This window comes from Diceros bicornis, unplaced genomic scaffold (genome assembly GCF_020826845.1).
Source record: "Diceros bicornis minor isolate mBicDic1 unplaced genomic scaffold, mDicBic1.mat.cur scaffold_73_ctg1, whole genome shotgun sequence".
In the NCBI taxonomy this organism is placed as follows: Eukaryota; Metazoa; Chordata; class Mammalia; order Perissodactyla; family Rhinocerotidae; genus Diceros; species Diceros bicornis.
In genome coordinates this window covers 2,743,626-2,755,731 of record NW_026691615.1, presented here as the reverse complement: position 1 = coordinate 2,755,731, position 12,106 = coordinate 2,743,626, and the positions used below count along the sequence as shown (strand labels likewise).

The 12,106-nt window shown below is 61.6% G+C and overlaps 1 protein-coding gene across 1 annotated transcript in view; it reads right to left on the bottom strand.

Moving 5' to 3' along the window:
- The window catches only part of PTPRS (protein tyrosine phosphatase receptor type S), a 92,230-nt gene extending 80,570 nt beyond the window's left edge, over positions 1-11,660 (bottom strand). Inside the window, exon 1 of the mRNA XM_058538054.1 lies at positions 11,561-11,660. The gene's annotated coding sequence lies outside the window, so the exon portion shown is untranslated. The remainder of the gene's footprint in view (positions 1-11,560) is intronic.
- Between the last annotated feature and the right edge of the window lie 446 nt (positions 11,661-12,106).

Below are 12,106 nucleotides of genomic sequence, written 5' to 3'. Positions count from 1 at the left end.
ACTTAAAAATGGGCAGAGACTTGAAGGAGAGAAGAAAAGCACCATGTCCTGAGGCTAAGGCACTGCGCCACTGTTAGGATCAAGTTGGGCCGTGTGCGGGTGCCCAAAAAACTCACAAGAGAGGCGTAATTTCTCTCTGCATATAAAGGAAGCTGCCAGGTTGGCCTTTTGGGGCTATTTTGCCCATCCCACAATCAGTGGGGCCCAGGCGCCTTCCACCTCTTTGATCCCTCATTCTTACCATGATAGCTGCCTCATGGTCCAAACTGGCTGCCTGAGTGTCTGCCATCACCTCCATATTCCAGCTGGGGAGGTAGAAGGGAGCATGCGTTACCTCCTTTTGAAGGCATTTCCAGCAAATTCTGTTTGTTTATCTCACTGATTCAGAATCGAATCCTATAGCACACACAGCTGCAAGGTACACTGGAAAAAAATTTTTTTTTCCAAGTGGTCATGTGCCCAGATAAGTCATAGGGTTCCACTGCTCTGGAGGAGAGGAGACGGGATATTGGGAGACCCCAGCACAAACATGTGGCCCCATGGGGTCAGGTCTTAGGTTTCAAACCGGGGCATCTGAGAGGCTTCAGCCAGGATGGAGAAAACGGAAGCCATCAGGGCCATCCCCCTGCCTCTGCGCCTCGGTGGTTTTCCCTCGTCCCAGGGTCCGACTCCAAGGTCAGAAGCAGTGGCTGAAACCCACACCAGGCTCTGCCTTCTGGGGGCCCCCGAAGGCAGGACCCCGCCAGTGGTCTGCGCTCCCTCAGTGCCCAGCCCGATGCCCCAGCACCCCCCTGACCCGCCTCGTGCCCGCTGGTGAGAACGCCCGGCCGATTCATCTCCTTCTCCTCCATAAACAACTGTCAGGGAAAATAAATAGTTTTTAATAGGCTCATTAATTGAATTCAGGGAGAAATAACCTTCCCCCCAGGCCGTTGAGAAGGAACACTCAGACACCGACGAGAAAGTCTGAGCACCGGGGCCGAAGCTGGGAGGGGACCCGGCTGCCCAGCAGGGCCAGGAGACCCCCCAATGGTTCCAGCCGCGTTTTAACACCAGCTCAACCAGCAAGGAGGGCTCTCCTGTCCTCGGCTTTTCCCGGCCTTCCGAAGGCTGGAAGTCTCCGGTGGGTGCTAACGCGGCTTTAACGCCTCAGTGGCCCTGCCCCTGCCGTAAGCCCTCGGCGACAGAGGGATGATGTACTGGCTTTTTTTTTTTTTCTCCCATCACATTTGTTCTTTAAGCTTCCGTCTTCTGATGCCAAGAACATACCAGGTTCCCATTCACGGGAGTGAGACGAAGTTTTCTCTTTTGAGTTTGAAAAGAGAACAGGTCTAAGGAATTAAAAACTGTTGAGTGATGTGGGCAGCCTGAGTAAATAAAGGCATGCATGCATCATTGTGAGCGACTGAAATTTGGGTGGCGTTAGGGAGAGCACTGGGCAGCGAGTCCTGGGGTCTCGATGCAGCCTGCAGGGTGACCGCAGCACAGATCTAGAGGTCAGAATAGACTCCCACACCCGCCGAGGGCTCTGGCCACGCTGGTGTGACTCGGTTTCCCCACTGTGGCTCAGGGGGTCCTGGGGCAGGCTTCCTGCCAGCTGTCAATCCTGGCATCAGCCCGGCCTGTGGTCTGTCTGTCTGCCCCGGGCCTGCGACCGGCTCCTGCCAGCCTGCTCCTGGCAATGGCAGGCTCCACACCCCTGGGAGAAACCAGACTCAGGCCCAACTGTTCCCCGGCACCCCCAAACCCTCTGCCCCCCAAACCTCCATAGGCAGGTCCCGGGGGCATCAATCATCACGTTGCATTTTATGATGTTTAGCCTGGGCAGGCGAATCCACGGGCCAAGCTTGAGGCCAAGACTCGAACGCGAGTTTTTCAAATGCCAAATTTGATCCCCCAAAGAAAGCTGGCCTGTTCCGGGGGCCCCTCGGTGACTTCTCTAGCTGTGGAATGAACGTCGGGGCTAGCTGAGTCTGAAAATCACCTGGCACAGGTGCTAGGCACCTCGGGGGTCCCCAGCTCCTCTGGGCTTCTCAACTTCTCCCAGGAGAGAGGAAATCTCATGGACTGTTTTGGGGTTCCCTGACCCCCATCCTCAGGGCCGCCGGCTCTCAATGGCCGCTCATCGCTGCTTCTGTGCCAGACGTCTCAGACATGCAGAGGCTCAGAGAGGGCGAGCGCGTGGCCGAGGTCACACAGCACCTCCACTCGGGACCCGGTCTCCTAGCCTCCCTGCTCGGGGCCGAGTGAGCCGGGGGTCTGAGCCTCCGAGGCGGGTCTGTCCGGGCCGTGACCCGCCCAATCTGGACAACGAGCCACGCTGACGCTGGCCAGGCAGACTGGGCTGGGGGGAGGGAGCCTGGTGGCGCTCCCGTCCTGGAGAGGGGACAGACAGACCGTAAAACAGCAAGAGAGGACGTGAAAAGAAAAGTGTGCTGGGGACACCGGCGGGATGGGGGTGGGCCTGGCCCGAAATGGAGCTCCCGGCGGAGGGAACAGCAGGGACAGAGGCCTGGAGGTGGGAGCCGAAGGAAGGTCACTGGCTGGTGCAGAGCGGGTGGCGGAGAGAGAAGCAGAGGGAGAGGGCGGAGAGGCGGCGGGGGCTTGGCTGCAAGAGGGGAGCTTGGGTGTGCCACCCAGAGAAGCCAAGCCATTTCTCTAAAGTCACACAGCTCGGAAGAGGCAGAAACAGATCTGGAACCCAGACCGGCCACCAGCAACGTCCCTCTCTCTGCTCCCCACCGCCAGGGGAAGCAGCCTTCCCGGCTACATAATTGCTACGTGATCCGGCTACATAATTGCGGGCCCCGCGCAAAATGTAACATTGTGCAAAAATCGGTCACAATTTCTAGAGAGCGACGGCAGAGCGTGACACCAAGAGCAGACCCTTCGGAACCTCCACAAGCATAGAAACGACACCTCGGTTCATGGGCGGGTGGAGAGATGGCTCCAAGAAAAGGCTCTAGTCGCTTCAGTTTCTTGCCCCCATTCTGTGCCTCAGTTTCCCCGTCTGCAAGACACAGAAATGCAAGCGAAGCGGGAGCCCAGGGCCAGGCACGTGGTGTAGGTTCCGTGACAGGGGGACTTAATGTCTGCCTGGGTTATTTCCCCTCTGTTGCGGGTTTTTGGGGGTCCATCCTCATCTCTCCTAATTTTTCACAAAGATGGGGAGGCAGAAGGACCATCATTCAGCCCCGACGAGGGGACGCTATTTAATCCCCAATGACGCAGCTCCAAGATGTGCCCCCATTTCACGGATGAGAAAACTGAGGCTCACGGGGGGCAGATAACGGGTTGCCTCACACGGCCGGCCGGGGTCGGGGTACCTGTCTCAGGATTCGAACTTAAGAGTGCTCAGTCCTCCAAAAGCTCATCCCCAGTGAGGCCAGAGTCCGGGGGGCTCCCAGGGTCAGGTGGGATGACAGCGAAAAGACGTGGACGTGGCAGCCCCTCTGCCTCCCGAATCCAGTACCGTTAGTGGAAAGCCCAGCCGGCCACACTTTCTAGAATCCATAATCTGATAATCAATGGGCAGTGGGGCCGGGACGGGCGTGCCGCGGGAACCCATTCGTAATCTCAGGATCCTTGTCCAGCACGACAGTGCAGAATGTGGCAGGTGGGCGTTCACGGATGAGCCAACAGCCCGCCGCCTGATTTCTCTCGCTGGCACAGGTCTTGAGCATGAATCAGGGTTTCTGAATCTCAGCACTATTGACAGTTAGGGCATGATCGTTCTCACTGGGGGGCTGTCCTGGGCGCTGTGGGGGGCTGAGCAGCATCCCTGGCCCCCACTCGCTTGATGCCAGGAGCACCCCCAGTGTGACAACCACAGACGTCCCCAGACATGGCCCCGTGTCCCCCGGGGAGCAAAATCGCCCCAGCCTGGGAACCACTGCAATAAACTCTACAAATAGCACTGGCGACCCGATGCTCCAGCCCCGAGAGCACACAGGTACGTTCCGGAAAAGACGAGAGCGTGAGGAACGGGTCCTGGAGCCAGAAGATAATTCACAGCCCTGCCCCGTGGGACGCTCCGGCTTCCTTCTGCGCAGCATTTAATTTAAGTCAAGTTTATCATTATGACCAATATTAATATAATCAGAGCCAACGTTTATCGAGCGCGGACGCTGGCCCGGGCCTCTTCTGGGCCCTCCCTGCGAGTTCTCGCATCGGTGCCTCGGAGAAACCCATCGGGGTGGCTGTGATTCTTCAACCCACCTTACGGCCCAGGAAACTGAGGCTCGGTGGTGATGAGTGAGGTGTTCGAGGCATCATAACCGGCCAATGGAGGGATTTTAAGGAAGAGAAAGATCCAAGGATGTAAAATAGGGTGGTTTCATGTAAAATCTAGATTTCCGGGTTTTCTTAGAATAACCAGCCGATCTGGCTATGGGGCTATTCGGGGATGCCTGGGAGGCTGGGGGAGCCCGTTCCTGCCACGTCTTCCTGCCTCGGTTTCCCCTCTGGACCCGAGGGGTCCCGGCCCGCCTTCCAGAGAGGCCTGACTCAGAGGGCAGGCAAGTGTGGCTGTGTGGCTTTGGGCAAGTTCCTCTCCCTCTCTGGGCCTTAGCCTGACAGCTGTTCCAAGAAGCGTTTCTGGAGCTCCCAGGTGTCCGTTGGCAACGATATTTGCATCCAAGCTCTGGGGGGCTTTCGGGACCCCGTGTGGTCTGCCCCGGCCCACTCACCTCCTCCTCTCACTTCCGCTCTCCCCACCTCCAGCCACATAGCGGCTGCTCCTCTCCCCCCATTGCACTTGCTGTCCCCAGTACCCGTCCACCTATCTCCCTTCAGGTCTCAGCTCAAAGGTCATCTCCTCAGAAAGACCCCCCTCGTCCCCCAGACAAAACAGTGGCCGGGTGACTGCTAGCTGCCACCAGATTTTCAGTCTCAGCAGAACCCGACTGCAAATTCTTGCTTATTTATGCACCGACTCCCCCATAGACCGCAGGGTCCAAGCCCGCCTTGTTCACTGCTGGATCCCCAGAATTTCATTTCCATTTGCTCTTATTTTTAAAAAAAAGAAAGAAAAAGAACGTACACGGCGCTTTCTGTCTGCCAGGCGTGTGTAAGTTCATACGCCCATCACAACGCCCCTATTCTGAGTGAGGCGATGCCAAGGTTCCCATTTGACAGATGAGGAAACTGAGGCACAGAGCTAGCCTGAGTCCCCACAGCCGGTGAGAGCAGAGCTGATCTGAACCCAATCTGGCTCCAGAGTTCTCTGCAGCCGGTATTCAATACTGATGACTGAATGAATGAATTGGAGAATGAATGAATGGATGGATGCCCACACACCGAGCTTGTAAACTATCCCTCTTCTGAGTGCCCCTCAGTGGGGCCGCAAAGCTGAGACCTCGCAGCCGTGAATCCTCGTCCCTGATCTCCCCCCGAGTGCTCACTCGGACCCACCACGGATTTGGGGGCCGCCCCCCGGGGTCTCGGCAACGCCCAGCGCTGCCCGCGGAAGCCGCCGGCCCTCCCCACCCGGCCTACCGCGGCTCAGATCCCACCGGGTGCCCAGCCCAGTCCTGCCACAGAAGTGGGGCGGCCTTGATTAAGCAGCCAGCGACGGGGAACGCCCCAGTTTGCAGCGGCTGAGTCATCGTAACATCCCTTCCATGGGGACCCCATGGAGGGGGCCGGGGGCGGGGGCTGCTGGGGAGGCCCCGCTGGGCAGGTTCGGCTATGTATCAACACATCGCTTTACCCGCATTAACCCAATTCATCTTCCCAACAACCGTGAGCGGGGTGGGGGGGGTCCTATTCCTCTCCGTTCTGCAGATGAGAACACGGGCGCACAGAGAAGTTGAGGAACCTGTCCCAGGTCACACAGCCAGCGAGTGGCCGAGTTAGAATTTGAACCCGGGCAGCCTGGGTCCAGCGTCCTCTGAGGAAGGCAGTCTCCATAGCGACTGCAGGTGTCCTCAGCACCAGAATGACTTCTTTGACAACTGGGCAGCCCCCCCGCCTCCTCCCCAGGGGTTAAGACTTCAGGGTCTGGCATCCTCGGCCTTGGGTAAGATTTCCCGTTCTGTCACTTATAGGCTGTGTGACCTCAGGCCAGTGAAGACCCCTCTCTGTGCCTCCGTTTCCCTGTCTGCGAAATGCGACCCCAAGCACGGGGACGGCACCGACAGTGGGTGTGAACCTGAGGGGCGACGAAGATGCTCCTAATGTGCTTACTCAGCACAGGGCCTGGCGGGGGGGCGCCAGTCCCAAATAAGTCGGAGTAGCTATTCTTATCCTCCGACATCCCCTCATTTGCTGATCACGGGGTTAACTATGAGCGGCATTAAATTATACACACACAGGCGCCTCGACCTTGCCTCCCCAGAACCCCCAAATTTCCACCAGCGCTCAATTACCCACGAGACAGCGCCACAATAGAGCATCTTCCGGGCCCCTCTCCGCCCGGCCCGCCTCCAGCCGGGGGTCCCAGGCCTCCGGGGCTGTGGCTGCTCTGCCACACGGGGGTCCGGGCGCCATGGGACAGGTGTAGCCAAGATGTGCGTGGAGACCACAACAGGCTGATTACCCGCAGCATCTCAGGTCCCGCTCGTCAGGACTCGGGCTACGAGCGCTCTGATCTTAGAGAGGAAGGGACACAAGAGCTTAGCCACGCAGCCCGACTTTGCACAACCCCAGCCGGGTGGGTGGTGGCCCCAGTCAGGGCTCTGACCCCAAAGCCAGAGGCGTAACCTCATTTTGCAGGCGACGAGGCTCCCGCGCAGAGGGGCGAAGGGACCGAGGCGAGGCCGCACAGACAAGGAGAGAATCGGGAGAAAAATTAGGATTTTCCGTTCTCCCAGTAGGAGGACGGGGGACCCCTGGATCTTCCTCCAAAGGGCAGACATCAAAGATTTCAAAAAACAAACAGACCACAAAACTCAACACCCGCAGGCACCACCCAGGGAGTTCTGGACAAAATCTGCCCCTTCGGAATATTCGCAATTCAGCCCCAGTGAGGGCACTTGCAGGGGCCCCTACCGCAAGCTCCAAGCCCTGCACCGGGGTGGAATCCACGAGAATCAAAAGAGAAGGGGATGCAGAACAAAAAGGCGGCTGGTGTGTTTCAGATACGGGATCCGTGGGATTCTGAGGGCGCCTGGGTTCTGGAGGACAGAGGAGGGGATTCCGCGGCCGGCCCGGAATAGCGCCAGCCCCCAGGTCCAGCCCGGCCAAGCCCGGGGAGAGGGACGGGGGGCCGGGAGCGCCACGGAGGAGGGGAAAAAAGAGAGAGAGACGAAAATAAAGCAGTGCGAAAGTCGAGGCCCTGTCCGTGAGTCATTCCACCCGCTCCTTAATTTTCGCCTTTGCAGAAGTGTAAGCCAATTGATTTTTCATATTCCCCACGCACACCCCCCCCAACACTTCTGAAATATCAGCCAGAGACAAGACACAAATGGTACACTGGGGTTCTTTTTTTCTTTTCCTTTTTTTTGAGTGTCTTTTCTTTCCTTAAAGAAAAAAGAAAGAAGGGAAAAAAATAAACCCCACATACTCCACTCGAAACCCTTGAGCTTCTAGAAGGCCGGAGGGGGTGACAAGTGGGACCGCAGGGGTGGGAGACCCAGGTGTCGCACTTGCTGTGCATCTCAGAGCTAAGATCTGCCCGTCTCTGGGCTCATGACAGGGTAACGTGCACTGGAACCCCAACCCCCGTCCAGCACTCCATCTTCCCCGCTCTGCAAGCCAGTAGCTTTCTGATTCCAGACCAAGGTAAGGTGGGAATAAGACAAAATTTAAAAACCGTGTGAAAAGACCTCAAACTCGCATTCTCCCCAATCCTTAATCTCGTCCCCTCCTGTCCCCACCGGAGGCTGAGCCGCCCTGCCTGGCAGGCAGCTGAGGTCTCTACAGATACCCCACCCCGGGCATCTTTTGCTGCGGGGAAGGACAGAGCGAGGGCAACTTGCACCAGCTTCGCCCGAGAGGGGCGTCCTGCTTGCAAATTCTGGGAAATGAGACGCCCATCCACGGGCGGGTGTATGGGGATGCCGCCCTGGATGCAGAGGAAAGAGGGGGCTCTGGCGTCTCAGCACCCCTGCCCAGGCCCCCTGCCTCCCTCCAGAAGCACGACCCCCCCAGAAAGGGAGCCACAGCCCGCAATGCGCCTGCCAAGCCCACTGCACTTCCCCAGAACCTTCCACTGGCTCCGAACTACTCCACAAATGGAGCCTAATGCAGCCGGGGTGGGGGGGAACCGCTCTCCGCCGAAAACATTAAGCTTTGTCAATTATCCCCCAAACCCGCTGGGTTTATATATATCCGCCTTTATTTTTAGGGTTTTCCTCCCCATCCCGAACTCTCTGGATGCGTCCCCCTTCCACTCCCCCCACGCACGGCGGCTGAACTAAAGTCACAGGAAGCAGGTGAACCAGGGGCCGCGGGGCGCCTGGGAGTCACATCGTCCCTGCCCGCTCTCCCTGGCCACCTCCGCTGACCACCACTCGGGCCACGCGGCCGCTGGAATAATCAGGTGAGCCACAGGTTTCCCAGCGCCGGCTCCTAGAAGCGGCAGGTGGAGGCGACAGCCGTGTTCCCACACCTGTGAAATACAGTTCAGTGCGAATCTGGAGGCGGGAGGGGAAACTGAGGCACCCCCCCAGAAAGCCACGGCCAGAGCGGAGGTGGATGTGTCTCTTGGACTGGCCCCAGGTCTGGGGAAGGCCGGGCAGAGCCCCATGCTCTGCGCCACCCGATGAAGAAGAAAATGGGTGGATGGTGATGGCTCCAGAATTGTCCACCCAGACGCCACCACCGAAGGACAGCCGGGAAGCTTCTCCCCCTCCACCCACTCCTGACACCTCGGCCCAGAGCCAGTGCTGGGAGAAAAACGCCTCGTGTCTCCGGGGGGGGGGCCCACGGACACGAGAAGATGCTCGGAATCCCCGGGGAAGCGGGTAAAAAGGAAGATGCTCGAAGGAGATAGAAACACAAGTATGATCTCTGTGCGGGCAGCAGGCAGGGGCCAGCTCTCAGTGCCCCCCTCTCTCTGCACCCACCACACGCCCAGCTCAGGGGCTGCAGGGGACCCTGGGGGAGGAGGGATCCCCGAGAGCCCAGCCCGCCACCCTAGCAGTGCCCTCCAGTGCCACACCCCGCCACACCAGAATGACCCCTCCCCCACCTCCCGGAGGGGGTGGGGAGTGGACCAGGCCATCGCCTCTCAGGAAGGCCACTCTGACATGCCAGCACCGCCCCTGTCACCCCCTGGGGGGTCGATGTCATCGGCCGGGGTGGCAGGAATAGAAAAGCACATGAGCTCACCAGGCAGGCCAGGTCTCCCGCGACGTTTTGTTTCCCTGAGCCCAATTATACCAACTCTCTGGGCGATCCACGACAGCGGGTGGCAGCCCCCAGGGGGCTGGGGGGGCCAGGGCCCCAGGCAGAAGTGCACCGTCATGGTGAAGGTGCCCCCCCGGGCCCCGGGGACAGGGCAGGAAGGAGCTGTCTGGAGAGGAAGATCGGAGAAACGGGCAGACAGCAGGCGGCAAGAGATGCCCAGCGGAGGGCATGGTGCGGGGACACGGGGGTCCAGCTGGAGATACCCAGACCGGAGTTGGTGGGGTCTGGGATGTGGGGGCGGGAAGCAGCCGCCCCCAGCCCCAGCTGCCTGCCTTCTGCAGCCAAAGTATCAGCTGGCAGAGGAAGAAAAGAGCTGAGGGACAGAAGGCGGGCGGGATTGGCAGGGGGAGAGGGCACAAAGGAAGGGGACCCTGGGAGGGGGAGGGGAGCTATGCAAATGGCAGAATCCACCGAGTCCCTCGGCCATTAATAAAAGCTCCCTCGGCAGCAGCTGGTATCAGGAGTAGAGACGCGGGCTGGCTGTCTCCTCGCAGGGAGAAGACAGCTCCGAGGGGAGGGCAGAGCGCCCCGAACAAAAGCGGTCCTCGCCCCCTGCACCCCAGAGACGGCAGCGATGGGTGACAATGAGAGAAGGCCAGAACCCCAGCAGCCAGAGTCCAGGTGGAGGCTGTTGGGGGCCCAGAGCGGGTGGGTCCCTATCCTGGAGACCCTCGGGGACCCTCCAGCTTTATCTCTGCTTCTCAGAGTCCCAATGCCCAGTCTGGACCTCAGACACCCCCCTTCACCAGCCGGGTTGGCCAGGCTGGTTTTGCAGTGGTCTGTCCGGAGGCAGAAGGGCCCCGTGCTCAGAATGGGGACTCCCCGAGATTGAGATGGGGGGACAGGGGAATCCCAGCTGAGCCCAAGAGGGGGACGAGAGTGCCCCCCACATGGAGGCGCTGGGAGGCTTGTGAATGGGGGGAGGAGATCTCTAGGGGGTGGCTAAATTTGAGGAAGGGTTGCAGGGGAAGGGACGTTCTCAAAATCTGCATATTTACGGGGTTCCTAGAGGAGAATCTGAAATGGGGGGGAAGGGTCACTACGGAGGAGGTTCCAGATTTGGGGGGGTGTGGCTGAACAAAAAGATTCCAGTTTGCAGGGGGTTCCCCGTATTGAGAATTTTGGAGAGAAAGCGGCTGAAAGGCAGCTCTCCGATTTAGGGGGTTTTCGTGGTGGGGAAGTGTCCAGATTTGCGGCGGGGGGCACCAAGGGGGTGATCCTAAATTTGGGCGAGATTTCCACAAGGAGCAGTGAACTTGGCCGCAGCCCGGCCGAAACCCTCGTGCCCCGGGCACGGGCACTCTAACTCGGGGGGCTCCCTTCAGGGCACGCCCCCCCCAGGCGCCCCCTTCAACCCGGTTCCGACGGCTCCGCCCCCGGGATGACGTCACCGACCCTCCCCCTCTCCCAGCCCCCCGAGGGGGCTCCCGGGGCGCGCGGAACCCGCGGGGCTGGCGGCTCCGGGGGCGGCTTCCCCTCTGCCGGGATCCCCAGGGGGTCCCCAGCGCCGAGGGGAGGTCGGGTGCCCGACGCGCGCGCCCGGCCGCCGGAGTCCCAGGGGCTGGGGGCTGCGCCTCGCCCCGCCTGGGGGGCTAGGAAGGGGTGCCGGGGCCCCAGCAGGGTGGGGCAAGGCCAGGGCGCCGGAGGGGCGCTCCCCCGCCCCCAAAGGATGGATGAGATCGGGAGGGCGCTGGGGGGACACGGCGTCGCGTCGGGGGTCTCCAGGGGAGGGGGACTGGACAGCCGCCCTGGGCGCACCGGCCGATCCCCCTCGCTGCACCGAGCCGCCCGTCCCGGGCTGGTCTCCACTCCGGGGCGCCCCCGGCACAGCGCCCCCTGGGTCTCGGAGGCAGAGGGGACCCCGGCCGGCACACGCGCCTGCGCCCCGCCCGCAGCCCGGGGTGGTGCAGCCGGCGGCGCTGGGCAGCTTCCAGCGCCGCGCTCCGGGCGCGTGCAGCCCCCCCGGCCGCTGCGGCCCCCCGCGCCGCCCGCCGAGCCCTCCCCGCGGCCCCGCGCGCCCGGGCGCAGCCCCGGGGGCACTGTCCGGGCGCCGGCCGGCTGCGGCGGAGCATCCTGGGCGCACAATGGCCGTGCAGCCTCCCCGCACAAAGCCGGCGCGCTGCCCACTCGGCCGCTCCGCGCCCCCCCGGCGGCTCGCCCGCATCGCCTTTTCCTTCCCGCGAATCCGGGTGCTCGCTGCCCCCCGTACCTGCAGGCGGGCTGGGCTGGGCTCCCCGGCTCTGCCCCGCGTCACATCCCGGCCGTGGCATGGGATCCGCGCGGAGCCCGAGCGCCCGCGGCGTGCGCGCGCCGGCCGGGCTGCCGGGCGGGCGGCGGGGACACTCACTGCGGCTCGCGCGCCCCCCCAGCCGGTGACGTCACCCCTCCGCCAGCGCCGCCGGCCGGGGGCGGGGCCGGGGCGGCGCCGGCCGGCGCGCGTCACTGCGCAGCCGCGCCGCCGCCACGCCCCCCGGCCAATCGCGCGCCGCGCCGCGGTCACGTGGCCCGGGGGCGTTTAAAGGGCCGCGGGAGCACGTGGGGCGCGCGGCTTCGCGGGACACGTGGGCGGCGGGGGACCCTGGCGGCCGCGGTTGCGCGCGCAAGACCCGAGGCGCGTGGCACCAAGGCCGTGGTGCTTCCCATGCTCCGCTCTAAACTCGGCCGTGGCTCCCTGGTGCCCTTGGAATAAAATCCAGCCCCATCTGTCCGCGTTCGCACCCATCACTCTGCCCCCGGGTCTCTATGCTTCAGCCTA